The sequence below is a fragment of the Lissotriton helveticus genome, chromosome 1_1, assembly GCF_964261635.1.
Source record: "Lissotriton helveticus chromosome 1_1, aLisHel1.1, whole genome shotgun sequence".
In the NCBI taxonomy this organism is placed as follows: Eukaryota; Metazoa; Chordata; class Amphibia; order Caudata; family Salamandridae; genus Lissotriton; species Lissotriton helveticus.
Genome location: NC_136057.1, coordinates 1,662,713,907 through 1,662,741,421, shown reverse-complemented (window position 1 = coordinate 1,662,741,421; position 27,515 = coordinate 1,662,713,907). Strand labels below are relative to the sequence as shown.

General features: G+C 45.7%; 1 long non-coding RNA gene across 3 annotated transcripts in view; it reads right to left on the bottom strand.

The window, feature by feature from the left end:
- The window catches only part of LOC144830394 (uncharacterized), a 232,424-nt gene that overhangs the window by 37,231 nt on the left and 167,678 nt on the right, over nucleotides 1–27,515 (bottom strand). The window contains exons 2-4 of one of the 3 annotated variants that reach the window (XR_013610956.1): nucleotides 21,320–21,465; nucleotides 20,280–20,339; nucleotides 18,859–18,903 (exon numbers count right to left, since the gene is read on the bottom strand). This is a non-coding gene — a long non-coding RNA (uncharacterized LOC144830394). Of the gene's footprint in view, nucleotides 1–17,855; nucleotides 18,904–20,279; nucleotides 20,340–21,319; nucleotides 21,466–27,515 lie in introns of those variants that run through there. The other 2 variants (XR_013610954.1, XR_013610955.1) reach the window with 2 other exon arrangements.

Below are 27,515 nucleotides of genomic sequence, written 5' to 3'. Positions count from 1 at the left end.
AGATTTGCCACTCGTTGTTGCGCTTCAGGCTTGAGCGACGTCAGCCGGAGCCAAGCATGGCGTCTCTGATTGATACCGTGGCAATATCCATGCGCGGCCAGCAGGGAGATATCCGCCGCGGCGCTGATGGCCTGGTTCGAAACCAGCATCCCCTCCTGGACGATCTCCATGAAGTCCTCTTTCCTGTCTCGCGGGACAAGGTCCGCAAACTGTTCCATGGAATCCCACAGTGCACGGTCGTATCGTCCCAACAACGCCGAGTCACTGGAGGCCTTCATCGTCGTGGAAGACGTCCCACACGCCTTCCGTCCAGCTGAGTCAATCCAGCGGCTCTCCTTATCCGGAGGCACAGTGGAGGACGGGGAGGTAGCATGTAGTCATGTAGTTTCCGAGCCGCCGTCACAATCACCGAATCAGGCACTGGGTCCTTCCGCAAGAAGGCCGGGTCCGACTCTGGAGCCCTGTACTTCTTGACAAGCCTGGAGGGAGCAGCTTTCACCACCGCCGGCGTAAGGAAGAGCTGTTCAGCCGGCTCAACCAGTCCCGGCACCAAAGGCAGTAGGGGGCGAGACAGGTGCTTCGTGTGCAAAGTCTCGAAGATTACAGAAGTTGTGGGCGTAGGGGCCGTCACCTTGATCCCCAACTTCGCCGCCCCTCTCAGGAGAACCTCCTGGAACGTGCCAATGTCATCTATCGGAGACACCCTCGTCTCCGGTGAATCAGACAATGTAGGCGAATATGAACGGGTCCCAGAGGCCGAACGGGACCTGGACCGATGCCTCCTATGGCGATGTCTGGATCTCGAGGAGGATCCGTGTCCACTCCTAGATCTGTCCCTTCTCCCTGAGCGTGACCTCGATCTCCTGGGTCTGGGACTCTCCGCCGGCTTCCCCGTGTCGGACGTCTTGGGCTTAGGAGGACCCTTCGACTTAGGAGTCTTCTTCGGAGGTGTCGGAAGTCTGGGCATCGACACCGATCTCGGTGAAACCGGAGGAGGAGCACCCGGCACCGGGGCCTGCAGTCCTGACGGAAGAGCAGGTAGAGGAGGCAATGGAGGAGGGGTCGAAGCACTCGGAGGAGGCCCTCTAGGCAAAGGAGGAGGAGGAGGCTGTATAACAGTCTTCCTTGGTGTATACACCTCTGAATACGCCGTTCCCGGCGAGCCACCATCCTGTTCTGACTGAGGGGAGCCCCCCACAGTCCTCGGCCTGTCCTTACGACCCCCTGACGCCGAAGACCGGTGTTCAGACGTCGACCGTGGTTCCTTCGACGTCGAGCGGCCCTTCGGCGTCGACCGTTTCGCACTCCTCGGCGTCGACCGGCGTCTATGCCTCGACGTCGACCCCGACCAGATGGACGAACCTCTAAACCTCGACGACGGGCGCTGGTGCCTCGACGGCGACCTCGACCGCCTCGACGACGACCTCTTCGATCGCCTCGACGTCGACCTCTTCGATCGCCTCGACGTCGACTTCTTCAGCGCCGGAGACTTCTTACGCCTCGGCGGCAACCTCGCCGTCCTCGACGGCGGCCTAGACGACGAGGATCCCCTCGACGACGATGATGTCCTCGCCCTCGACGGCGAACGGCGGTGTCGCCTCGACGGCGAGCGCCGACGCCGGGCCCTCCGATGCCGTCCACTCGACGCCGACGACGAGGAAATCGACACCGGGTTCGACGGCGGCCTGTGTAAGTCCCTCAACGTCGACGGGCGACGTTTTCTCAACCCAGAGCCCTGGGGAGACCGGGAACTGGCCGTGGACCTTCCTCTCGACGTCGTGGTCATAGCAACCGACCCAGACGGAGACCTTGGACGTTTGCTGGACTTCCTGCCCCTGGGGAGCCCCCCAGAGGCCTCAGCATGGGCAGTAGAAGCCCCTCCAGACCCACCTTGAGCCTTCAGTCTTCTTTCTTCAAGCCCCTGAAGTCTGATCTTCCTCCTGTCCTTCAGGGTCCTACCAGAGAAGCCTCTACAGATCACACACTCCTCCTCTGGGATGTGGGAAGAGGGAAGGCAGAGGATACACACCTCATGGGGGTCTGACTTGGCCTTCTTCCTGGAGCACTCCGGGCATTCGTCAAATAATGCAGGCATTATTGACAACAAAAGAGTGCAGAAAACCAAGAAGAAAGTCACCAAAGTACTTTAAAAGTACACAAAATCGAATTTAGTGAAAAAACACCAACAAAACCCTTGAAAAGGGAGAGCTCAATGCTCCAGGGTCCTGCTTGCAGGAGCCGGAAAAAAGAACTGAAACTAAGTTGGACCTGCTATGCATTCTGGGATACTGGGAGAAGGTTCTGGAAGATTCTCTTAAAGGCACGGTATCCTGTTTTGAGCCACATAATGGCAGCCTATGGGGCTTGTCTGTCCAGGTTCTTCTCTCTATCATTCCTGAGGGATTTTGCTGGTAAAGCAAGGGAAATCTGTACAGGCTTTTGCTGTTTTGTGGATTTTATGGTGGAATTTCTAGTTGAAGTACTGGACAGTGTAGCCTTTTTAGGCTGCATTATCTGTCTTTAAATTCTCTCTTAAGTGTCTATGCCTTTCTGCATTTTTTGACACTATAAGAGATTATTTTTGATTGCTCCGGGGTCCACGCACATGGGCGGGACTATTCACTAGATTATGACTATACACAGAGATCCCCTACTACAGAACTGTGGATTTCCTCCTTCAAAATGAGGACATTTCGGACAGTCAAATGTTAGACGTTATATTTAATTTGGAAAATGAATCTCAAAAATAAATTTATATTTAATAATTCGAAAATTGTTTGAGACATTATTCATTTTTATATGTAATTCTTAAACTAGTACCAAATTGAGTATAATGTAAAGTCAGACTTATAGTATACTGTGCAACTTTTTTGTGTTACATAGTAATTTTGCTCATAGATACTTCCTTTCTCCCACTATATTATCTCCAATGTGTATTTGACATCTCTTTTTCATCTCCTGCCTCCATGTTCTTTCTGCTTTCCTGACAGACTATGGTATGGATTCCATATACCACAATAACTTCTATAACAACATGCAAATTATCTACAGAGGAGACAGTGTACATTAAATTTAAGACTCAACATTGGTACCTACATGTTGGTACTTAAAACACCCAAACAACACAACAACTCTATGCAGAGCTACCCTACCTCTAATCACTTTGAATTATTATTTTCCTGTTTCACTCTGTTTTCCCCGTAGTACGCTCCCCATGTGATGTGTCTGTGAGGTGTGTATGTGTGTGTGTGTGTGTCTGGAGGGGGATTAGGTGTATAGGTGTGTGGGATGTGTGGATGTGTCTGTGAGGTGTGTGTGTGTGGGGGGGAGGTGTGTGTGTGGGATGTGTGGGGTGTGTCTGTGAGGTATCTGTGTGTGCGTGTGTGTGTGTGTGTTGGGGGGGTGAGGTGTGTGTGTGAGTGTGGGTGTGTGGGATGTGGGTGTGGATGTGTAAGGTATCGGTGTGGGGGTGTGGGGTGTTTCGGTGTGGGTGTGGCTGGGAAAGTGGGTGTGTAAGGTGTGGGTGTGGGTGTGTGGGGTGTTTGGGTGTGGGTGGGAGTGTGGGTGTGTGAGGTGTGTGTGGGGTGTGTGTGGGGGGTATGTGTGTAGAATGTGTATGTATGTGTGGGATGTGTGGATGTGTCTGTGAGGTGTGTGTGTGTGTGGGGGGGGGAGGTGTGTCTGTGGGATGTGTGGGGTGTGTCTGTGAGGTATCTGTGTGTGCGTGTGTGTGTGGGATGTGGGTGTGGGTGTGGATGTGTAAGGTGTCGGTGTGGGGGTGTGGGATGTTTCGGTGTGCATGTGTGAGGTGTGCGCGGGGAGTGTGTGGGTGTGGGGGTGTGGGGTTGTGTGCGTGTGGGTGTGTGGGACGTACTTGTAGGTACCTAAAACAGCCACAGAACCCAAAAGCTCTTTTCAAAGCTACCCTACCTGTAATCACTCAAAATGATTATTTTACACTATTATTTTCACTATTTTTCACAAAAGTACGCTCCCCGGTACGCTCCCCGGTGCGCGTACCGGGCGCTCCCCCCCGTGAAAATCGGAAAAAAAATAAAAAATGTTTTTGTCCCGCGGGACCTTTTTATGGCCCCCACATCAAACCTAGGGGGTCGGGGGGTGTACCCTGCCCCCTTTTGGTCATTTCCCCCTTTTGTTTTTAGCCACCTCTTGTGTCTCGGTCCTACCGAGACACAAGATGGCGGCCGCTCCAGACTGTTTCGAATGTTTACAGACACCCAAGAGCCAATCAGCTTCCCGTGCGCAAGTCGTGTGGCGCGCCCGGAGCGCTCCCCGGTGCGCGTACCGGGGCGCTGCCATAGATATATAAATTTTTTTGAACCTAAATTACTCAAAATCCTCTGGAGCACATATCTTGAGACATAGCAAAGGCACATCGGGCTATCAGTCCCTACAATTTTGCCAAGTTTGGTGAAAATCCATTCAGCCGTTCGAGCTAAAAGTGCGACCGACCGCCCTATGGAAATTAACATGGGGAAAACACGTTTTGGGACCCCCCTTTTATCTCGGCCCCCACTTGACGAATCCCCCCCAAACTTTCAGAGCGGAGCGCCGCGAGGCAAAGTTGCTGAAAAATTCAGGCCGATTTCTCAACCGGCGCTTATATATATATATATATATATATATATATATATATATATATATATATATATATATATATATATATATATATATATATATATATATATATATATATATATATATATATATATATATCCACAGCCTTGGCTCAAATTTTTGCGGTCCAATGGCGCTCTCTCCACCGGTGCCGGTGCACAAATCCCTTAGGAGGAAAAAGTCCGCACTCACAAAGAGTTTCTTCCCAATCTTCCGATTTATTAGTCAAAGTTCAGCATATAAAGTTACAAACCAACGCGTTTCGCAACCCACAGTTGCTTGTTCACGGTAAATGTAACAAGTGTGCAGACTCCTCCTATATTTTTGAAGGACCCGCCACGTTTTCCTGATGCTGATCTCACTTCCTGTGCGCCCACAGGAAGTTAGATGGGAAATGTAGTTTTTTAGTAAATTCTATTATCCATATGAAACCTTGTACACAGACTTTTATATAACAAATGCCGGCCGTAGATAAATATATTACTTCATATATTTTGTCAATACTTTGATTCGGTGCATTTAGACAAATAAGTATAATTCGCCCCGTTTTTGTAACATGATAAAATTCATAAACATTCGGAATTTCACTTGTAAGCCCTCTAGTGGGCACAATCATTATTGAAAACATTGATCCCATGAATCGGCTACCTAGTAGGGAGCTCTAATCGTATATATATATATATATATATGCAAAAAAGAAGGAGAGAACTCTGGGTAGTTCCCACGTTTAGGTGGAAGGCAGCTCCTGTATAGAGCACCCTCAGCACCAGCGGCACTCGAAATGTCTGCTTTTCTATCAAAGTTCTTAAGCATAGGATTAGCACAGTGCTATCCACGCCGAGATAGAAATGAACAAAGTCTTTTGCCATTTGTACAGCAAGTATGACACAGTACAACCTAAAGGTCTTAATAAGGATGAGGAGATGGAAGTACATCTGGGTTAGAATGAAAAAACACGTATGACAGTTAAGATGTAACATGATTCTATATATGATGTGAAGTATTAGTTTTAATATGCACTAAGAATTTTATAGTGATTGCACATTTTATTATTTTTCATAGGAGACAGTGTAGTCCGCACACCGCTGGAATGGAAACTTAACGGCAACTCGATGAAATACACCGAATATTCTGTTTTCAAGAATGTGGTTTAGTTACATTTCACATGATATATGGCTGTGTTAGCCCACTGGGGCAGAATTGTATAATATTCCCGTTCTTTTGCAGTACAACGCCCACATGGGCGGAACGAACGTGTATGGGTAAATATGCCCATTGAAACTTCATTTGAATTATACTGAACGTTTATGGGTAAGAAAGCCCACTGACACTTAAGCTGAGCAACACTATATTAGTAATGCCAACCTGGTCGGATTGCTTGCTAAATGTATTTAAAATAATGTACTCTAAAAATGCAATTAAATATGTACTTGATGCTGGCTCAGGAGGGAACAAACAAACTGTGAAGTAACAGTTAGTAATTTGTGAAAATTATGATACCAAACAACCACAATGTGTAATTTTTTATGCAGATGAATTTCGGTGGTAATTTAGAGATGTCTGCCGCTTTTTATATCAAATCAGCAGTGTTGGGACAGGTAGTCCTATTTTTATGTTTATGTTTAAACACTTTATAATGGTGATATTCACAAAACAGATTTACCCGTGACCAAGGTGCGGCTGCACCGAAAAGCGTCGGGTGGTTTTTTGGCAATTGTGTTGGAATAAATACGTTATATGAAATTGGGCTCGAGCTTTGCTTTTTTACTAAATTAACATTGACAGTAATATATATATATATCCATATACATTAGAATGTTTTTCATTTAACATCTGGGAAAGCCTTTCTGTTAGAGAGAATTGCATAAATAAAACCCCATGCCTTATTCTTTGATGTATTTCATTTTATAAAGTGAAATCCCTTTCCAAGTGGTGTTGTGCTGTTTTTATTGCTTTGTCGCGTTTGAGCCTTCGTGTGGGAGCATGGTATTCTCTATTATCTGGGAGTGTGAAGCAATACAGGGTGGTAGAAGGTGTGCAGTTTACACAATTGGTTAGAGTTGTTACTTATGGAGAGTGTGAGATATTTGCAGGAGTCAAGAAGATCAGAGTGAATCTGGGTAACGGAGAGGTCGCAGCGGTGGATGCAAGTGATACCTGACCCTTTTTTTAATTGTCTGTGTTGTAGCTTGGAGGAACCAGTAAATCCATGCAAGGAGATTATGCTTCGTTGACCCATGATTCAGTTAAGATTGCCATATCAATTTCTTGACTCAGGATGAGTTTGGCAATGTCGGAGGCATGCCTCACTGCTGATCAGCAATTAAGTAGGAGATCTGAGAGCGGTGACACAGACTTCACCGGGGGTATGTTGTAGGTTCAGGAGGATAAGGGTACTCGCTTTAAGTTGTTGCTCTTTACCCTTCTGTTTCTCAGTGTGGATGTTCTGTTTGTGTTGATTGTGACCGTATGGATTTTATTTTAGTCTTTCTTGTCAGGGGAACTGGAAGCTGCTGGTGTTTCCTCGTAGGATAATAGAAGAGCCAGTGTTTTATCCTCCGATAGATAGTTAAGTTGTTTGAAAGGGCGATAGTGTTTATTAGCCAGCGACAGGGGTTGATGGTAAGGCTTTATTTGGGGGCGCAGTACTGATTTTTGACTGTGCTTGATTATAAAGAGAGAGTATTCTGCAAGGTGTAGGGTGTTCTTCATTTTGAGAATAACTTTATGGATGCTCTGAGCTATGCTGGCTGTTTGGAGGTTCAGAGCTTCAAGGTCCGTAAGTGTAGACTGTAATAGAGGCAAAGGGACCTAGGGATCAGAGCTTGGTGATCTAGTACACTCAGGGATCCTGGCAGAGGAGTAGGAGTTCAATCTCCCTGTGGCTGCATTTATGTATGGAGAGGTGCGCAAAGGGCCTGTTTTGCTCAGCAGGGTGGCCAAAGGGTCTTTTGGGGAGGTAGGCGACGAGTTCTGGATGACCTGTGTGCTTGCCGCTATGGATGTGGGATGGAGACGATGAGTAGATAATGGGATTGTAGGCAATATCTTTTTGAGAGATTGAGGGGGTGATTGGATTTAGGGGCATCACTTTGGGAAGAACAGTGCCCATCTATTCTTTGGGAGAGGGTGTGTAGGAAAGTAGGATCTGCTTCTTATGGTTACCCCCACTTTTTGCTCGACGTGATGCTGTTTTTGACTAATCTGACTGGGATCCTGCTAATTAGGGCCCCAGTCTATCTGCTTTGTCCCTAGATTGTTGTGTTCAGTACTGAGGTACATCCCAGATTGGATACTGGGGAACCCTTGTCAGTCCCTACTATATGGTACCCATGTACCCAGGGCATAGGTACCCCAGAGGTCTCCCATGGGCTGCAGCATGTAATATGCCACCAATGAGAGACCATTCAAAATGGATCTACAGGCCTGCCATTGCAGCCTGTGTAAGTTGGTGCATACACCACTTACTAAAGATATAGGTTTGCTATATCTAAGGGTCACTGCACTTAAAACCTATAAGTCACCCCTATAGCAGGCCTTTACAGTCCTGAAGGCCGGGTGCTTGGTTCTAAGTCAGAGGGTGCCCATGCATAAGCAGGACATCCCTGCAGCCTACGGAGTCCATTCTCCGTCAGTGAAGCAGCCATATACTATATAGAGGGCTATAGCATATTCACGCGATGACCATCTCAAAACGGCTGCAACAGATCCTATCCTGTTTGGTATCAAACATGTTGGAATCATACCCTCACACCGTAAACGGTGTGAGAGGTATAATTCCAAGCACTGGAAAAGCCCTCCATTAGGCTCTCAGTGTTCCCGGTACCAGCCTTCATGACCTGGACAGCACAAAATGGTTGCTGCCGACCATAGACACATTTCTGCCCTCCCCTGCTAAGCCAAGCTCGAGCAGAGGAAGGTGGAACAATAGGCATCCTGTCACAGAGATGTGTGACCACCTCCCAGACAGGATTTAGTGTATTAGGGCCGGGCATGAGCGCTTGTAAGCGCCAGAAAGTCTGCAAGTGGGGCACATTTGGTGTCCCTGTGCATAGTCCAGTTCAAACCAGTCCTGGGAGCCATTGGCTCCCAATCTGGCGTGAAAATGAACAAAGGACATGGGAGTAAACCCCCCCCCCCATCCAGACCCTCCCCTGGGAGGTCCCCTGAATCTTCTCAACCCTTTCCCTAAGGTACTTAAGGGCTTACCTGGGTGTAGCTCTTTAGCTTCGTCGTGGGATAAGATTCAGAACTGAAACCACTGCACTTCTACCGACTTGACACTCTGGACTTCGCTGGACTTCGTTTGGGGCTAACTTCACATCCCTTCCAGTCTGTTGCATCATATGTGCCTGCGCGCCATACAGTATCCGTGTAGGACCTGTGGAGCACCCAAGCCACCTGAAGAAATCTCCCTTGAAGTGAAAGAGTTGCTTCACTGCATTCGCAGGCACCTCAACACTGCTGACCGGTCTGCTGATTCCATGCTCCTGCGAACTCCAAGGGTTCAACAACACAGGTGGTGGTTTTCTATGTCCCTCGAGGCCTGAGTTGTCCTCTCACCGAGTTTGAGGTCAGAATCTCTTGTGGGGGCTGGATTAACCAAACCCCTGTGCCCCTCGTACTGTTGCAAGTGCAAATGCTTGGTGGCAACTTTGCGACAAGTCCATTGGGCTCCAAGTAGACCCAACCTCCGACAACTACTTCCACCAAGATCTTCAGCCACACCGCCTCGTGGGCACCGTGGCCTGCTCCTTTTGGTGAGCTGCTCGAGGTCCTCTCGCGACTCCTGTGCCTCCGGCCTGTAGGTTCATTTGAGGGTCACCTTTATTTTCCTTGGCCTCCCCCAATTGCTCGGGCCTGCAATGACTCCCCTGCTTGTGGTGTGTCCCCTGGACCTTGCTGGTCCCAACGCTGCACCTTCTTGACTTCCTGAATGGGTTGCATTTGCCAAGGCTTGATGGTGCTCGCGCCGGACACCGACCCCTCAGCAGTCAACATCCTTTATGGACCAGCTCATATCTGGTTCCTGGTCTTCCTCAGCATCGCCTGGTCCTTACAGCTGCTGAGTCAAGGTCATCGACATCTTCCCTGAAGCACCCGACATCGGAGGACATTCATCTTCCAAGTCTCCTGGTCACCCCTGAGTGACATAGACTCTGTCCCCTCTGCTTTCAGGAACTCCTCTTCAAGAATCTATGTTTGGGTTCCTCCAGACTATTTCTCCTCTTCCAGCATCAACAGTTTTCTGAAGTCCTCCAATGTTTTTGACGGTGGTTTCAGATGCCACTTAACACCTATGCACCCAACGTCCCTTGAATAGGTGACTTGGGTACCACAGTATCCACGGGAGGGGGGGCTCTCCAACTTTCTGTCTTTCACTGGGTTTCTTCAGGGTCCACTGGGAAGGGTCCCTAATCTTTAAAAATACAACAGCGACTTACATATAGACTTGTACGGTGCACGCAGTCGTGTTCACACACTGCACACGCTTTCCGTGGGGTCCCTATCTACTTACCTTGGGTGGTTCTGTGGGTCCCCAGAAATTCTACGTCCTCTTGACATCGTCCTGACTCGAGTCGTGGTTCTTATATCACTTTCTTAGTGTATGGTTCGGTCCCCCCCTGGTGCCCACTGTGTATTAGTGCTATTTACTGTGAGTTCTTTGCTAAGGTATTGTGTGCTGAGTGTCTATCTCTGTGTGGGAGATACTGTAACGTACTAGATAGTGTTATATAATAAATACATATTTTTATAAATATTTTGTGTGCTTCTTTTTCATTTAATATATACTATAAGATTGCATTCTGGTAAAACAAGCTGCTTTACACTCCTTCAAGACTAAGCCTGAGATCTTCTATCACCAACTACCACTTGGATAGCTTTCTACAGTTGTCTGAGACCTCCTAAATCACCACAAGGGTTGTCTGGAGTGATGCAAGGTACCCACTTAAATTAATGGACATCATACACCAGGCCAGCTTCTCACAGGGTGTTACGGAGCATAACGAGGTAGCTTCTGCTTTGGTTTTCGTAAGCGGGAGGCCCTTATTCCGCGACGCTAACTTTGCACTGTAGTTGATACTGCTCCGAAGTGAGTTAGGTTGAGACAGAGGGCGCTGGGGGTGCGTTGAAGGATTGGAGCCCAGCACCTGCTCTTTTAGGGTGGTGAAGAGGTCGTCAAATTCTTTGAGATCCTTGTGTGGTGCTTGGATCAGACCTGTGCAATTTTTATATATTGTGACGTTAAGGTCAGCTCTTAGGTTATGTGAGGGGGCGATCGTAATTTTGGTGCCATAAGTGATGTTTCGCGTTTCAAGAATGTTTAGTAGGTTTATTATGACTGCTCGACATAGTGCTGTTTTCCTGGTGTAGAATATTAGATCATTTACAATGATGCCCTTTTCCATGTAATAGTACCGGTCAAAGATCAGAGTCTCAGGGTGTCTTCTCAGAAAATTGTGTTTGAAGGTTTTTCCAAGCGGTATTGGATAGGTACGAGATAGTGTAGGAGTTACATGCTGTTGCTTTCAGGCATGATCCTGCCATACTGGTGAGAGAGAAAAAAGCAGGTTGTGCAGAATGATTCTTGTCTGATTGATAAAGTGATTCTATAGCTATCTGAGTGACTTCCCTAGATGAAAGAAATTGAGAGAGAAAAACACAGGTTATGCAGAATATGTGGTTACATCCGCTTTCCCAGTGACTTCCCTAGAACTCTGGTCGGGCTGTCCAAATGCAATGATGATGTGGTGGGTGCCCTTGTCAGAGAGTAGTAATGGGAGTAGTGTGGCTACGATTCGGATAAATGTCCTATCCTGTGTTGTAGGAGTTTCAAGATAGGATTTCATTATGAAGTGGCAGTAATTAAGTCTAGGATCCGAGGTGAAAGGACCACATACCAGACTCAAAGCCCTCTTTTCTGTATATGACGACGTTTAAAGATGGGCACTTCATTGTAAGGGGTATCCAGACTTCAAGTCCTATTTTTGTTTCTAAGGGCAAAGGTAGCTTGGGCCTCTTTCCATTCTTAACTGCTGGCTTTCCATGTGAAAGGGTCAGGGGATCATTCAGGGATGGCCATTTTGGTTGGGGGGAAACAATAAGAGATATAGAGAAGCAGACTCGCTCTAAAATGGCGGCCCGGTCAGGAAGGCCGAAACTCGGTAATCGGGAGGCTGCAGGGGCGCTCAGATCGTCACATGCGCCTCCTAGCTCCTTCCAGTGACAGCTGGCATAGGTGCAGGAGTAGACGCTGCAGGGCGGGCGCGTACCTGACTTCCGTGTGCTTGGTGTCAGGCGGCCCTCAGGGGGGTCCGCATGCGAGAACATGGCTCCCACGCACAGGGGACCGTGAGCCTACGGTAGAAGAATTGAGGCTCAGACTGGGAGCAACAGGCATCGACCACAGGTTGGGAGCACAGCCCGCCCTCAGGCTGGACCTGGCAGGGATTGTGACAAAGGGCGGCGGCCTCTAGCGAAAGGCCTGCCTGTCCCAGGGCTGCAGCCTGTGAGGATCGTGGCAGCAGGCGGCGGCCTCAAGCGGGGAGCACAGCCGTTTCCAGGGCTGAACTCGGTGAGGACCGCGAGCCACCCCATAGCTGAACTGCAGGTGGTCGATCCTGTTGGGCGAAGGCAGGTGGTTGCAAAAGCACTCACCAGGTCTCAGGCATGCGTGCTCCTCCGTGGCCAGTAAATGACGCAACGCGCCAGCTAGCCCAACACCGCAGGGAAAGATCAGTCGGGTTGGTTGCTCCTCTGAATTCACGAGCTTCCTTTCTCTGTCGCACAACCCAGCAGCGGGCACCGAAGCAGAGGAAATGATGCCAGACAGTCCCGGGAGGGAATTGGTCGATTTGATTTATTCTCAAAATTACATGTGCGCATGGACATGATACAATTGCACTTTGAAAGAGATTTGCTTTGATTTATGAAAGTGCATTTATCTGGCTTATGCTAAATAGGCCCCCAGTTAGGACTCAAAGTCATCTTTTTCAAAATGGATGTTTCCTCCTGCAAGTTCACTGTTCATTCTTGCAGCAGACAGCAAAGGATAGTCATGTTTGTTTATATCCATTGATATTGTTCTTGAAGAACATTTTCCAGTATGAACACAGTAATGTTTCTGTTTCTCAAGGCATGTCGGCTAGCTCACTGTACTGCATTGCAGTTGTTCCTGTAACTAGTTTGTCCTGCCATCTCCGGATAACATTAGCACAAAGTGGTCAGAATCAATATTCATGGAGAGTGGTAGTGCTTCGATGCTAAAGAAATATGATGTTTAATGGATCCGTGATCTGATTTGCTAAAATTGTAATTCTTTTGCTCACACAATGATGATTTTGCAGAAATTATGCTTTTTTGTGCAAGAAGAAAATACTTTACTAACCTGTAACTGTGGTTCTGTAGTACTAGTATCTGTCCTAGATTCACATGCTCAAAGTTTGAGTGCCACAATACAAAAAGAAAAGTAGTGAAATGTTTAAATATAGCTTGGAAAGGTTCTAAAGCCTTCACTTTAAGAACATGTCTCTGTCATTTAAAAGAGAGAATACTCCAAACAATCAGGTTGCAGTACCTTCTAGAACACTCCCCCAAAGGATTCTGTCTCTTACATTATTAGAGCACACATAGGAATATGTACTGTACCAAAGAGAAGGTAAGCCTCTAAGACAAACGTCATCAAACTTTTGTAAGTTGAGCCCCCCCAGCTGAATTTTTTGAAATGTCGGGCCCCACACCACCTGACAGAAATTTCTGGAATCTGGTACACTACATAATCTACCGCCACGCGCATATCCCGGGCCATATCCGGCAAATAATGTTCAACACAATAAGAGTTTAGTTAACTAGTTTGTGCGTGGGTGTGATTAAATGACAGAGACTTATTACACAGCTCACAACACAATTTTTCAAGATAAAATGTGTGCAAATTGTTTTTACTAGGATGCTTTGTTTTACACATGACAGATTGATAATAACACCAACATTAATGTGACAGGTGTGCCTGTTTTTCGCCACAGAGACGGATACCTGAAAGTTGCATCCTCCCAGGATAGCTGCTTCCAAGCCCTCCCTGCTTAGAGGCTCTACCGAACAAGGACTTGGAAGGGCTGCAGGTTGGGAGTTCATTTACACATCCACCAGTGTGCCTAGTTCCTGCGCTGCCTATGAGCCTTTCCCATTCACTCACTTATCCATCCATCAATCCATCCACGTGCCCGGTTCCTGCGCTCCCTAGGAGCCTATTTCCCATTTACTCACTCATCCATCCATGTGCCGGATTCCTGTGCTCCCTACAAGCCAGATTCCCACAGCTGGTTCCAAGCCCTTGCTGCCCGGAGGCTCCACGGCACCAAGGCTTGGAAGGGCTGCAGGTTGGGAGTTCATTCACTCATTCACCAGTGCGCCTGGTTCCCGCACTCCCTAGGAGCCTGTTTCCCATTCACTCATCCATCCATGTGCCTGGTTCCTGCGCTCCCTAGGAGCCAGCTTCCCACAGTTGCTTCCAAGCCCTCCCTGCCCGGAGGCTACCCCGCCCCAGGCCTTGGAAGGGCTGCAGGTTGTGAGTTCATGTCTGCAACAAGTCCCTGCTCGACTGGGGAAAGCAGTTTCGATCAGGCCGCGCCCCAGGGACGAAAGGGTGGGGAGGGGCGACGGGCAGACATGTGTTCCAGCCTGTCCCTTCTCAAGGGACGTGGCCACAGGTAAACAAGCTTCACTGAATTATGCCATCAGGTGGCAGTAATAAAAAAGACCAGCACTGGGCAAAGCAACCGTTTTGTATAATGAAAGGTTTAAGTGCCATCAACATCCCAGGACGATGCAGCAGTATAAGTCTCTCCCACAACAGCCGCGGCTGCAGAAGTGCAAGACACACGCACACAACCCCACTCCCCCACCCACCCACCCCCCCTCTCCCCCACCCCCCACACACACAAGGGCTCAAGCACAATAAACAGCAAAAACCGGGGCTTCATAACTGTAAGAGACACACTCGAGCGATGAAGCACACCCAACAGGCATCAGCAACACAAGGTGTAAAAACACAGATGAACTTCATGCAGCCACAGTGCAGGTGTACACAGCATACAGACAGCTACAGCCAAACGCCCGAGAGAGAAGGTGGGAGGGGGCACAGTGGACCACTGCCCGAGATGGTTAATTCCCACAGCTGAAATGCTCCAGCTGCACTGGGAGGCACGGAGTCTCCTCTGCTAAAACCGAAAGCGAACGATTCGGTTTTAGCAGAGGAGACTCCGTGCCTCCTAGTGCAGCTGGAGCATTTCATCTGTAGTAATTAACCCTGTGAAATTCCAGAAACATGGGCACGTCGATTTACCCTCCCTCCAACCCTCCGTTATGGGGGCACAGACAAACATCAGCCCCACATCTACAACACCCTCTTCCCCCCACCCCCAGTCTTTGAAACAGCCCTCTTACTTGTTCATATTTAGCAGTCCTTCACAGCGAGGCGACAGTAAAACGCAGGAAAACATTCATAGGAAGAAAAGGCAGCCAAAGTGTAATGCAGGAGCTCTATGCCCGCAAATTTCACGGTACTTCCTGCAATCTCAGCTGCTGCCCCCTTCATTGGTGGAACGTCACTGGTGACGTTCCTACTTGCTGATTGGCTGCTGCTCCAGCTTTATCCAATTAAAAATCCCCATTGGTAATGGGTGATAATTTGCGACGTAGGACCGAGAGAAAAGAAAACAACAAAGGTAAACTTTTACTGTGGAGTCGAGCCCCCCCTGGGATGGCGGCGCGCCTCCCCTGGGGGCGCGCCCCACAGATTGAAGAACTCTGCTCTAAGGGGAGGAGGATGGGTTGCATGTGAATCAATGAAAGATACCAATTCTGGAGAACCACAGTTGCAGGTAAGTAACTTATTTTCTTCTCTAGTATTGGATCTTTCATAGATTCACATGCTTGAATAAGCATCAACACCAGTTAAATAGCACAGCATACATGAATATAAATATATATATATTTTTTTCCACTGAAAAAAGCAAAGGTTACAGGTAATTATAGTAACGCTGACATTTCAATCATACTAAACCAAAGATTCAGCAGTCATAGATAGCTGAGCTAGCTATAACTTGTGCCCCCGCAATGCACTCCTATTGACCTCACATATTACATCACTCATGACATGATCAGTGACATCAGTGATGACATCTGAAATTACATCGCTCATGACATCATCCCGTGAGAGTGTTTTCTAAATGTTACTGAGTATTAAACATATATACCAAGGAAACACACTGTGGATGTATCTGTATGGGTAAGTGAATGGGTATGTAAGTGGTGTATAGAAGAGTGACAGGGTATATAAGAGACTATATACATGAAATAGTAGGTGTGTGAGTTTTTGTATAGGTAAGTGAGTGGGTGTGTCAGTGCATGTATGAGTAAGTGAGTGGCTGTGAGTATCTGTAAAGGTGACTGAGTTGGTGTATCAGTGATTAAAAATGGGGAATCAGAAAGTGCATGAGTGGCTGAAACTGTGTGTGAGCAGATACATAAGTGTATGTATGGCAAGTGCCAGGATACTTGAGTGGTTGTCCTGGTGCATCAATAGGTGTGTAAGTGGGTGTATGGGTGAGTGAGTAGGTATATGAGTGGTTGTATGTGGGACCAAATGGGTGTTTGAGTGGTTGTATGGGTGAGTAAGTGAGTGTGAGAGGTGGTATGGGAAAGTATGTGGTTCTGTCAGTGACTGTATAGATGAGTGAGTATATGTATAACTAACTGGGTGGCTGTGTGAGTAAGTGTATGGGTGTGTTAGTGGCTGTGTGAGTGACTATGGGTGTGTGAGTAGGTGTATGGTTAACTGATTACTCTGTCAGTAGCTGTATGAGTGTCTAAGTGGGTGTGGGAGTGTGTCTATGTCTCTGTGACTGATGTATTGGTAAGTGAGTAGGTGCATGAGTGGCTGTATCTGTGAGTTAGTGGTTCAGTAAGTGGCTGTATGGGTGAGTTGATGTGTTACTGGCTGTATGGATGTGTGAGGAGATGTGTAAGTGTTTGTATGAGTTTTGTAAATTACTTTGTTAGTGATTGTGTGGGAGTGGCTGTATGGCATGTTTTAAAGGGGTGTAAGTGGGTGTGTCAGAGTTTCTCTGGATGATGTCCTCAGTGATGTCATTTCAGATGCCATCAGTGATGTCATGAGTGATGTCATCACTGATGTCACTGACAATGTCATGAGTGATGCAATATGTGAGGTCATTAAGCACTGCACTGCGGGGGCGCGAGTTATAGTTAGCTCAGCTAACTATAACCACGGTTTTGTATGAGTGAAATGGCAGCCTAACTATAATGCCCCTGTAAGCTTTGTTTTTTTAGTGAATTTCTAAGGTTTTAAATTATATTTCCTAACTATAACTTCTCTGTAACCTGAGTTTTTTTCAGTGAATTTCTAACACTTTTAATTCTATTTCATATCTATAATGTCCCTGTAATTTTTTCTGTAATTAGATATTGAACATTACATCAGCATGGTTCACCACTTATTGTTATATTTGTCTTCTATTTATATAAAAAGTACATTCATCATCTTATTTTAAGATATTTTGGATTTTCATGATGATGTCTCAATTGGCAAGGACCCACCATGAATAGTGTGTGTTTTTGGCAAACTGTAAAACACATATATAGATATATTTTACATAAAGTTTCAGTGTAGCTGTTTAGTAAGATACTAATTTAACTTTCCCCTTTGTATTAATTTGTCAAAATAACTACAGCAAAAATGCATTTTCATTCTTCACAGCAACACCGGAGGTCACAATGACGTCAGTAGTCACGAACACAAATGACAAAGTGTAAAACAGATATGTAGAAATATTTTACACAAAGTTTGAGTCTACCTGTTTAGTAACATAATGGTTTAACTTATTTTAACACATTTGACAAAAATAACAGTTTCAAAAAATAACTTTCAACATCCGAACTCATGAATAGAACATCACTACCAAAGAAAGAAATTTCATGCACCCATCAAACTACCCATTGTCACCTAAACTCATTTTTTAAAATTGTTCCTGTTTTTACCTTTTTTTTCACTATTTCTACAAACATAAACTGAAATCAGAAGAACCAAATGAAGACCTATAACTGGCTGAAGTTCTTGAACAGTAGCGGGACTCAGCTGCACATTAACGGTCTTGTGATGAAGAACCACCAATGAAAAAACAAAACGTAGCTTCAGATTTTTTCATTATTCCAGCCAGTTTAATCAAAGACCACAACTAAATTTGTGAGGTGCAGCATATGTGAGAAGAGATTATCTCGGGGCACAGGAAAAAAATATTCATATGGTACAACAAGCATGTTGTAACACTTGAAAACATACCAGAAGAAGCAACTTAGAATTACATAGAGAAAATAAAATAGAAGAATCATCAGTCTCCAGACCTCCAGCCCCTACTCCTGAAAACAAAAGGACTAATTACGGTGTCTGGCGGACATCACAGTTGCAAATTGGGAATCGCCCGACCTCAGGTCGGTGGTTCCGACCGCATTATTTGGATGTGACTGCCCATAGGGCGGTCGGAGACATCCACATTTTTTCAATGCAAGCTTGTGCGGCAGTCGGAAAAGGCCTGCAGCACAAGCTTCCATTGAAAAATGTATGTTTTCAAACATTACTGCCCTGCACCGTGTGGTAGGCACCTCACAGTGCCTGCCACACAATGCAGGGAAGTGTAGGGGGGCACCATAAGTGCCCCCAGGCCACAATGCGGTGGTCCAGGAGGGAAGAAGGCCCTACTAGGGGCACATAATGTCGCTTTGTGACAGCCTTTCCATGTTTGAAAGACCGACATGTAATGGCTGTCGGAAAAACTACATCATAATCCCGACGGCAGAGCCGCCATCATTAAGGGAGTATGAGGTGTTTCCAATGCACCGATGGGCTGCTTGAGCCCATCGGAAACTGTCGGACGGTCCCTCTGTCTGCTTCCTCCGACCGCATGTATTGTAATGCACCGGTCAAACCGCAGTAGCAGATGGCGGTCAGACCGTAACCAACGAGCTGTCGATTACAGTCCAACAGCCTTCAAAATTGGGCCCAAAGTTCCTGCTGAAGTGCAGAGAAGATGCAGTGAAATGTCACCAGAACTAAAGTGGTAAAGTGGTGTTGAACTATAACACCATCGTAACAGCTGGGAAACAGTCTGTGGATGTAATTTAGCAGAATGTGAAAAACCATACTTGGTCATTTTTATTCTTCTTTTATTGCAGCAGTTGAAGCACTGTCTGTGAAAAAATTTAAACATAGAAAAATATATCGTGATTACATTTTGGACATTACGCAACCAAAACAAGATACAATGGTGAAGTGGAAAAGAGACTTCTTAAATGCAACTTAAGGTTGCTAGTATTATAGTACCTCCGTTTAGTATATATCTTTAGTAACAGAATGTAGTCCAATAATGTTTTTAAATTAATTTCCTCCAGTTGAAAACTATCATTTCTAAAAACTTGCTGTAGACAATACGTCTAATAGGCCAACTAATGTATCAGAAACTCATAATTTATACACATTTCAACACAATACCACATTTTATTATCCTAAATGGTCCTTAGAACTTTGGTTCTAAAATTAGCAGATATAAGTTTGGTAGCTTTTTAGGTAGTCTTGATTTGAATGACATCTCTATGTCACTTCACTCTGTCCATCCTCTTTGACATCTTTAATATATTGTTTGGTGTGTAGAGGTTATATTAACTCCTTCGTGAAATATGTTTGGTATAGCTGTGAAACTTCTTTTTGAAATGGAAATCTGTCCAGCTACAAAGTTTGTAATTTCAGTTTCTAATTTACTACTATCCACTCTGCATCATTGTAGCATGACTATGACATATTTCACATACATTTCTACTAACAACGTACACCTAAGTTCTAATCTGCAGTTTGGACAGGTCATATCTTGATGGGCGTTTTTTGTTAAATTTTCAAAGGCCACAGCTTTACAATCTGGTAATGTCAACTAGAGAAATCGTTCCAAATTAACAGTGCTAGAGGTGAATTCACAATGTTCAGAATTATTCTTCCATTTATAACTTAAACCAAATAAACCACTGATATTCACATCCTCTTCCTCTAATAGTCCTAGCATTACCATTAAACATTCTTTAGCATACTGCTGAACATTTTGAGAAAACACTACTAATCCAGTACAGTACTCTACTTTTAAGATCTATCTGCAGCTCTGTTGGTGGTAACTTGCCTGTCTTTGGGTTCATGCGGACTATAGCCTGAAATGGATGGATACGTTGGATAAGAATTGACTAATAAACATTTAAAACCTTGAAGTGGTTCTGAAATGGGAGCCGGTACTGACTTGTTATGCACAGCTCTAGCTGGCATTTTATTGTTCTCTGATTTATTGTAACAGTACTTACATATAACTTGCTGTGTGGAGAAGACAAAGCATTCCTCTACAAATAAGTACACTGCAAACTTTTGCCAGTTATCATTATTTTGTTTTCACTTTTTAAATACAAGTCAACAGCCCATGTTTGAATCTTGTAGTGAGTGTGTTGACAACATATACAAACATACTCTGGTTTTTCAGAGCGCACTGTGTTAACTTTTATAATCTCCTCTTCAAAATTATCAACTATAATACCTGTGTCCTGTTCTGCAACTCCTCCTGTTATCAAGTCTTCATTTTGTGTAGAGTCCTGTTCTGGACAAAATAAACCAAACTGCACATCATTACAAACCTTTTCTATCTGTGCCACAGTACCATACAAAAGTGCTTTTTTCATTTCTCCTAAACATAAAGCAGGAATTTTCACATAGTACAATCTCCTAACTAAAGTTCGCATTGTTGAGAGGTGTACAGCTTACATCCTAAAATAATGAAGGGTGCTTTGCCACACTATCTTTGATTAACAAGGTACTGAGTGTCCCTCCAAATTTGTATGCCTTCTAACCTTGCAAGGATCCAATCCTTGTAAAGTATTTAATTTGTGTTTTAAAGTTTGCCTTGGAAAGATATGTAGACATTTTCTTAGTATATCAATGGATTGCTGTCAAATACTACAAACACTACTTTAATTCCATTTGTATGCAGGGTCTGACTACGCCTTTCCTGTACCTTTTCTGCAATAACTTGATCTATATTTCTAGACACCATCACCTTTTTCGCTATAGGAGTGCCATTCTTCATTTCATAACAGCGTCCTCTTTCATGAATAGCACAAACTAATGTGTTTTCCTGGAGTTAGCTTTCTTCATTAAGAGTGTAGTAGATGTATCCATTCTCCACTAAGAACTGTACTAAAGGTAGTTCCTCGTGTACAAAACTATTTTGTTAAGAGTCTTCATTTTATGTATAATTAAAATGAAAAGTTTCCTCTTCAAAGCAAAGGCCGTATCAACTACTCCCTCAACTTGTTCTTTCTGTTTCAGTCCCTTCTTCTATACTTCATTTTTATCAGTAGATTTACAACCACTCTACTATAAAACGTCACAGCTCTGATTTCCTTAAACTGCTTTTGTCTCCTAGTAAGATGAATCCATCTTTGTTACATTCTTTCCTGTTCTTGTAATATAGATTGTGTCCACTCTTACTCTTTCTCATAGTTTGGTTTCTATTTTCATTATTTTTTATTCATTGCAGGTGTCCACATATATTTTTAAGAAATGACTTTGTCCTCTTACCAGTAGTTCTTTTTAATTTCACCACTTTTTCTACATTTTCCCCTTTTTGTGTCTCAGTTCTGCAGAGATACTGTAGTTGCTTCTGTTGCTTTTTCCTCCAAACGTTTGTAGCCATTCTAACTGTCTTTAGTTATGTAGATATTGTCCTGTAAAAAAAATAAGTATATTTAAATGTTTACTCTGGCCAATGAACCAACTACTTTACTACTGACTTACACATAATACAAAAACTGTTTTTATGTTATGTTACAGTTAAATCTACAGATGAACCTAGCTATATATCTCCATGCACTTAGTTCAATATACCAAAGCCAAAGGAAAATTATTTATTAGTTATTTTCTACCATTATAGCACACTCTCCTACAACACAGCTGCACTAGATGTCAGTTCTCACTTATACATGGTGAAAGACCAGTTTATCCCTTCTGTAGTACATTTTAAAAGGAACATCAACCAAAGTGTAGAAATACATACAGTGTCTCAACACTGTAAATACAAAAATACAACACAAGAGCTACCTGTGTACCTCTCTACCACTGTGTCAGTGGTGTATTTAGTATCTCAGTACTTTTCTAGTTAAATGTATCACATTTAAATTTTGGGAAACAGTGCATATAAAAATCTGCACATTAATCTCTATCAGAGCATATAGCTCACTAATTCTTCCAAGACCATGCAAAGAGTGTGTCACAGCTTGCATATAGAATTCTCTAGATGGTTCTAAAAGACTACATATTTCTCACTGAAACGTGTAAATACATGTGTTTGTGGATGAATTCATGAAAACTACCTGGATGATTGCATGGGTAGTGCCTAGGTGATTCCCTAAGGATACATGTAATTCCTGGATTATTCCCTGAGTATATGAGAACTCCATGGGTCGTACCATATTTGTATAGTTACTGCCTGCGTATTTGCATGAGTTTATCAATACTCTGGGTGTTTGGATGAGTGCATGAGTAGTGCCCGAATGATTAGATAACTGCATCACAAATGCCTCAATAATTAAATACATGTATAGCTAGTGGTTGGATGATTAAATGAGTGCAACTCTAGTCGCTGGATTATTACAGGAGTCATAGATAGTATATAGGTGATTTATAGGGTACATGGATAGTGCATAAGTGATTGTTTAGGTTTCAGTGATTGGATGACTACATGGCTGCTGCCCATGTATTTTTGGTTCAGTGAACAGGCAGTGCCTGGGTGTTTAGATAAGTACATAGGTAGTGGCTGTATAATTGAATGGGTGCATCAGTAGTGCCTGGCTGATTAGATGAGTGCATGACTAGTGTCTGAGTGATTGCATGAGTCCATTGTTAAAGCTTGAGTGATTGGATGAAAGCAAGTGTACTGCTGGGGTGATTGTATTAGTGCAAGACTATTGCCTCAGCAATTGAATGAGTGCATAGGTAGCGGATGGGTGATAAGTTCACTGCAATGGTACTTGCTGTGGAATTAGGTGAGTGCATGAGTAGTGCCTACGTGTTTGGATGTTTGTAAGTGGGTGTTTGGATGAGTACATGGATTGGGCCAGGGTGTTTGAATGACTGCATAGGTACAGCCTAGGTGATTGTATAAGTAAATGGTTAGTGCCTGGGTAACTGGATGAATGCATGGGTAGTGCCTGTATAGTTCAATGCCTACATAATTAGTGCCTACGTGTTTGCAAGACTGCATATGTAGTGCCTGGGTAATTGAATAAGTGCGTAGACAGTGTGTGAGTGATTTGATGAATACCTGAGTAGTGGCTGGGTGATTGGATGAGTACCTGAGTAGCGCCTAACTTACTATGAAAGTACCTCCATTACTGTTAGATACATACAGTTGTGACTATATCTCTGACTCAAAGTTAAAGTTCTTCTGTCAGTATTAAACTACCTGTTTAGTGTATCCATCCTTTTCTACTGAGCTATGTGTGAGTGAAGTCTATATATCACCCATGATATATCATTGGATACATGACTCTCTGGGAGCTTACATTGCTCTGTTACTTGGTGAGCACATGCATTAGTAACTTTCTAACAATGAAAACAACAATTCTCACCTTTTCAAAGCTCAAAAACTTTTCTTAATGGCATACCTACATCATTTCTCAAATATTTCTTGTGTCTTTAAAACATATATTCAGCATTTCTCAAAGAAAAGTTATACAAGTGAAGCTAGCACAAGAACTTTCAAGAGATATTCTACACTATTAACCCTCCTCAATTTTAAACAGAGCATGTTTATAGAAATGCACTTCCTTCACCATATAAATTACATTTTCAACAGCCTTAAACGACACAGATCACCATGTACACATATATGTGATTTAATAGATATATACCTTCCAGCCATCTTTCAAAAAATATATAGTTCTCTACATCTTTAAGTAAAGTCTCATCACACATATAACTATCTGCAACCAGAAAAACCATATCTCATCATCTAAGCATATGCAAACCAGTTATATAAGTTAAAAACCACATGGACAAACACCCCCTAATACATACCTAACAAGTATTACTACTTTATAATTCATATAACGGTGCAGCACATTTTCTTATCTTTTATTCATGACAACACTACTCCTGTTTAATAATGTAACTAAAAGTATTACAATTCCCAGAATGCAAATAACATAGATCTGTCTGTTCTGCAGATGATGCTTAAACATTAAAAAAATTGTCATTTTTAAAGGCATTGCTCATTGTATCTTTCAACAGTAATAACATCTTAAACACCTACCCTATGCCAGACACAGTTCATCTGATATTTTTTTTATCTAACTCATGGGGGTGGGGAAGGAACAGGACGGAAACTGGCTCTGGGTAGGTACGGTTTTATTTTCTTTAGAACACGTATGTGTCTGTTCGTTAGTCTTTCTGCAGCAAACTTTGCGGGGTCCGTGGTAGCGGCGGGCACTCAGGTCTGTCAGGCGGCTTCTGGACCAGGTCTCGTTCTTCCTCTTCAGTTCAGCAGTGAAGCGTCAGCCCCCAAAGTAAGAAAAGCAGAAATAGGAAGCGGTCAGTCGGGTTGTTTAACCTATTCCCACTTCTAAAGGGCCGGGAGTGAGGAGACACCTTGCTGCACTCGTGGAATCAGTGGAATCTATTCACAGTAGCGATTCGGTGAGGGGGTGAGGTGTTGGGTCACAGGGAAGGGGTTGTGAGGAAAACGGGAGGGGTTCGGCTGTGAGTTGGAGCGGCGTTCTCTGAGACGTTCTATGGGCATCCCCGACTCCCTGCCCAACCCGAGAGACGGTCTCGTACCTGAGTAGCCACGCTCTCCCGTGAGCGTGGCTCGGGGATGAGCGGGGTCGTTGGTCTCCTGGCTCTGCCTCCTTTGGCGCTGTCGTAGGCTCCTCGCTGTTCCTCGGAAAGTATGTGCAGCTTCTCCTTGATTCTCCCGCGGCTCCACTACTCTCCTCCTCCGCGTAGATGACGTTGCACATCTTCTGTTGTGTTTCCGGGATTAAATCCAGTGATTATCTGCTGACGTTCGTTGTGGACAGAGCCTCCTCACAAAAGAAAGCCCAGTTAAAGGCTCCCTGTTCTTTTTCTTCGTGTGTCTCCTGATCAGTGTCCCAAGACCAGTTCTCCTCTTGGGAACAAGAGAGAGAGGGTGACGGAGATAATACGGTCCACCAATCCTGTGAATCTTCATGTGGCCTCTGGGGCAGGCCTGCCCGGCCACACACCACCCCCCCTGGTCTCTCCGATTGGGGAGAGGTGGAACTCTAGAAAGGTAGTCAATCAATCAATCAATCAATCAATGCATTATATAGCGCACTACTCACCCAGAGGGTCTCAAGGCGCTAGCCTCTGAGGGTGGTCTTGGGGTTGACGTGGACCTGGAAGTGCAGGTGTTCGGTGGGTGCGAGGGTGTCGTCGGTGTTGGTCGTGATGCGGATGGTGTTCCTGTGGATGATGGCGATGCCTCCTCCGGTCTGGTTGATGCGGTCCCTCCGGATGATCTTGTAGCCGTCTGGGATGGCGATGGCGATGTCGGGCGCTGAAGAGGCGTTCATCCAGGTTTCCGTGAGGAAGGCGACGTCTGGTGAGGTTGTGTCGAGCAGGTTCCAGAGCTCGACGGCATGTCTGTGGACGGAGCGGGTGTTGAGCAGGATGCATTTCAGGTGGCTTCTGCTGTTGCTCGGCTTGGTCTTGGTCGATGCTGGAGTAGTGCAGGTCCGGATGCAGGTGAACTTGCAGGCGTTGCAGCAGAAGGGTCCGTGGGTACGTCTCGGGGTGGCTCGGTAGCATCCCGGGATTCGGCCGGTGTTGAGTGCGTTGAGGGTGGCGGCGTCATACGTCCGGCGGGTGGGCTGGGGTCTGCGAGGGCCAGGGGTCCTGGCACTGGGCGCGGTCCAGGCGCGGACGGGCGCAGACGGGCTTACCTTTGGCGCACCTTCGGCGCTCAGTCGGTGCTCCCGCTGCGCGCGTCTGCTGCGCGGTCGCTCTGGGGGCGTCATAAGAAGGGGAACGTGAGGGCGGGTCAGCTGGGCGGCGGGAGCGGCTCGGCAAATGGGTCGGTGGTGGGCGGGGCCTGTGGTGAGCAGCGGCGGGAACTGGCGAGCGGGCGACTCTGCTGTGGCTGGGCCGCTCGGGGGACCAGGGGGGCGTCGGCAGCGGAAAAAAAGCGGCAAGGCTGGCTGGCAGGAGCAAGGCTGGCTGGCAGGAGCAGGAGGCGGCAGGAGGAGCAAGGGGGTGACCCGGCCTGGTAAGAGGCGCAGCGGTCACTCCCGAGCACTCTTAGCTGTCCCCTTAAGAAGGGGGACGTGAGGGCGGGTCAGCTGGGCGGCGGGAGCGGCTCGGCCAATGGGCCGGTGGTGGGCGGGGCCTGTGGTGAGCAGCGGCGGGAACTGGCGAGCGGGCGACTCTGCTGTGGCTGGGCCGCTCGGGGGACCAGGGGGGCGTCGGCGGCGGAAAAAAAGCGGCAAGGCTGGCTGGCAGGAGCAAGGCTGGCTGGCTGGCAGGAGCAGGAGGCGGCAGGAGGAGCAAGGGGGTGACCCGGCCTGGTGAGAGGCGCAGCGGTCAGCGTTACCATTGTCCTTACCCTTCCTATGTCTAACCTCAAACAAGAAGAGTTGAAGTGATAAAAATCAGCGGAGTACCCTGGGGTTTTGTGCCTTGTTTCGGCACATCCACTGGAGTGGAGCATGATCTGTATATAACAGAAAAGGGCGTCCTTCTAAATAGTATTTCAGTTTATTCACCACCCACTTTATGGCTAGGCATTCCCTTTCAATGGTAGGGTATTTACACTCCCTGGGAAACAGTTTCCTACTGATGTATAGGACTGGATGTTCTAGCCCATTTTCACCTATCTGTGAAAGTACAGCTCCTAACCCAGAATTGGAGGCATCTGTGGACAAAATGAAGGTTTTGTCAAAATTGGATGAGATTAGTACTGGGTCGGTTGTTATAATCTCTTTCAGTTTTTCAAAGGTTTGAAGTACTTCTACGGTAGGATGACCTAGTGAGTTCTGTTTGACTTCCTTTCTCAGCAGATTAGTTAGGTGGGCGGCTATTTCGGCAAACTGGGGTATAAACCGTCGGTAATAGCCGATGAGGCTGAGAAAGGCTCTAAGTTCTCTCTTAGTGGAAGGAAAAGGCGTATTGGAGATGGCCTTAACTTTCTCTGTCTGTGGGGCTATCACTCCTTCTCCCAGTATGTACTCTAGATATTTAACGTGGGTGTAGGCGGCTCTAGATTTTTTTTGCATTAATATGCAACCCTGCCTTTTTCAAGGCTTGCAGTATGGTCTGTAAGTGTTGCAGATATTCTGTCCATGTTGGACTAAATACCACGATGTCATCAAGGTATGCCGAGCAAAACGATGAGTATGGTTGCAGTATGGTGTTCATTAGACATTGAAACGTTGCCGGCGCCCCATGTAGTCCAAATGGTAAAACATTAAACTACTCGTATAACCCTTCTTCTGTAGAAAAGGCTGGTTTTTTCTTGTCTTCCTCTCTCAAAGGGACCTGCCAATAGCCCTTTGTTAAGTCAAAGATTGTCATGAACTTGGATTCCCCAAGCTTTTCGATTAATTCGTCCACTCTAGGGATAGGATACGCATCGAAGGATGAGATGGCATTTAAGGCTCTAAAGTCCATACAAAAATGGGTGGAGCCATCCGGCTTGGGGACCATGACTATCGGCGAAGCCCAATTGCTTTTAGAAGGGCGGATTATTCCCAGTTGTATC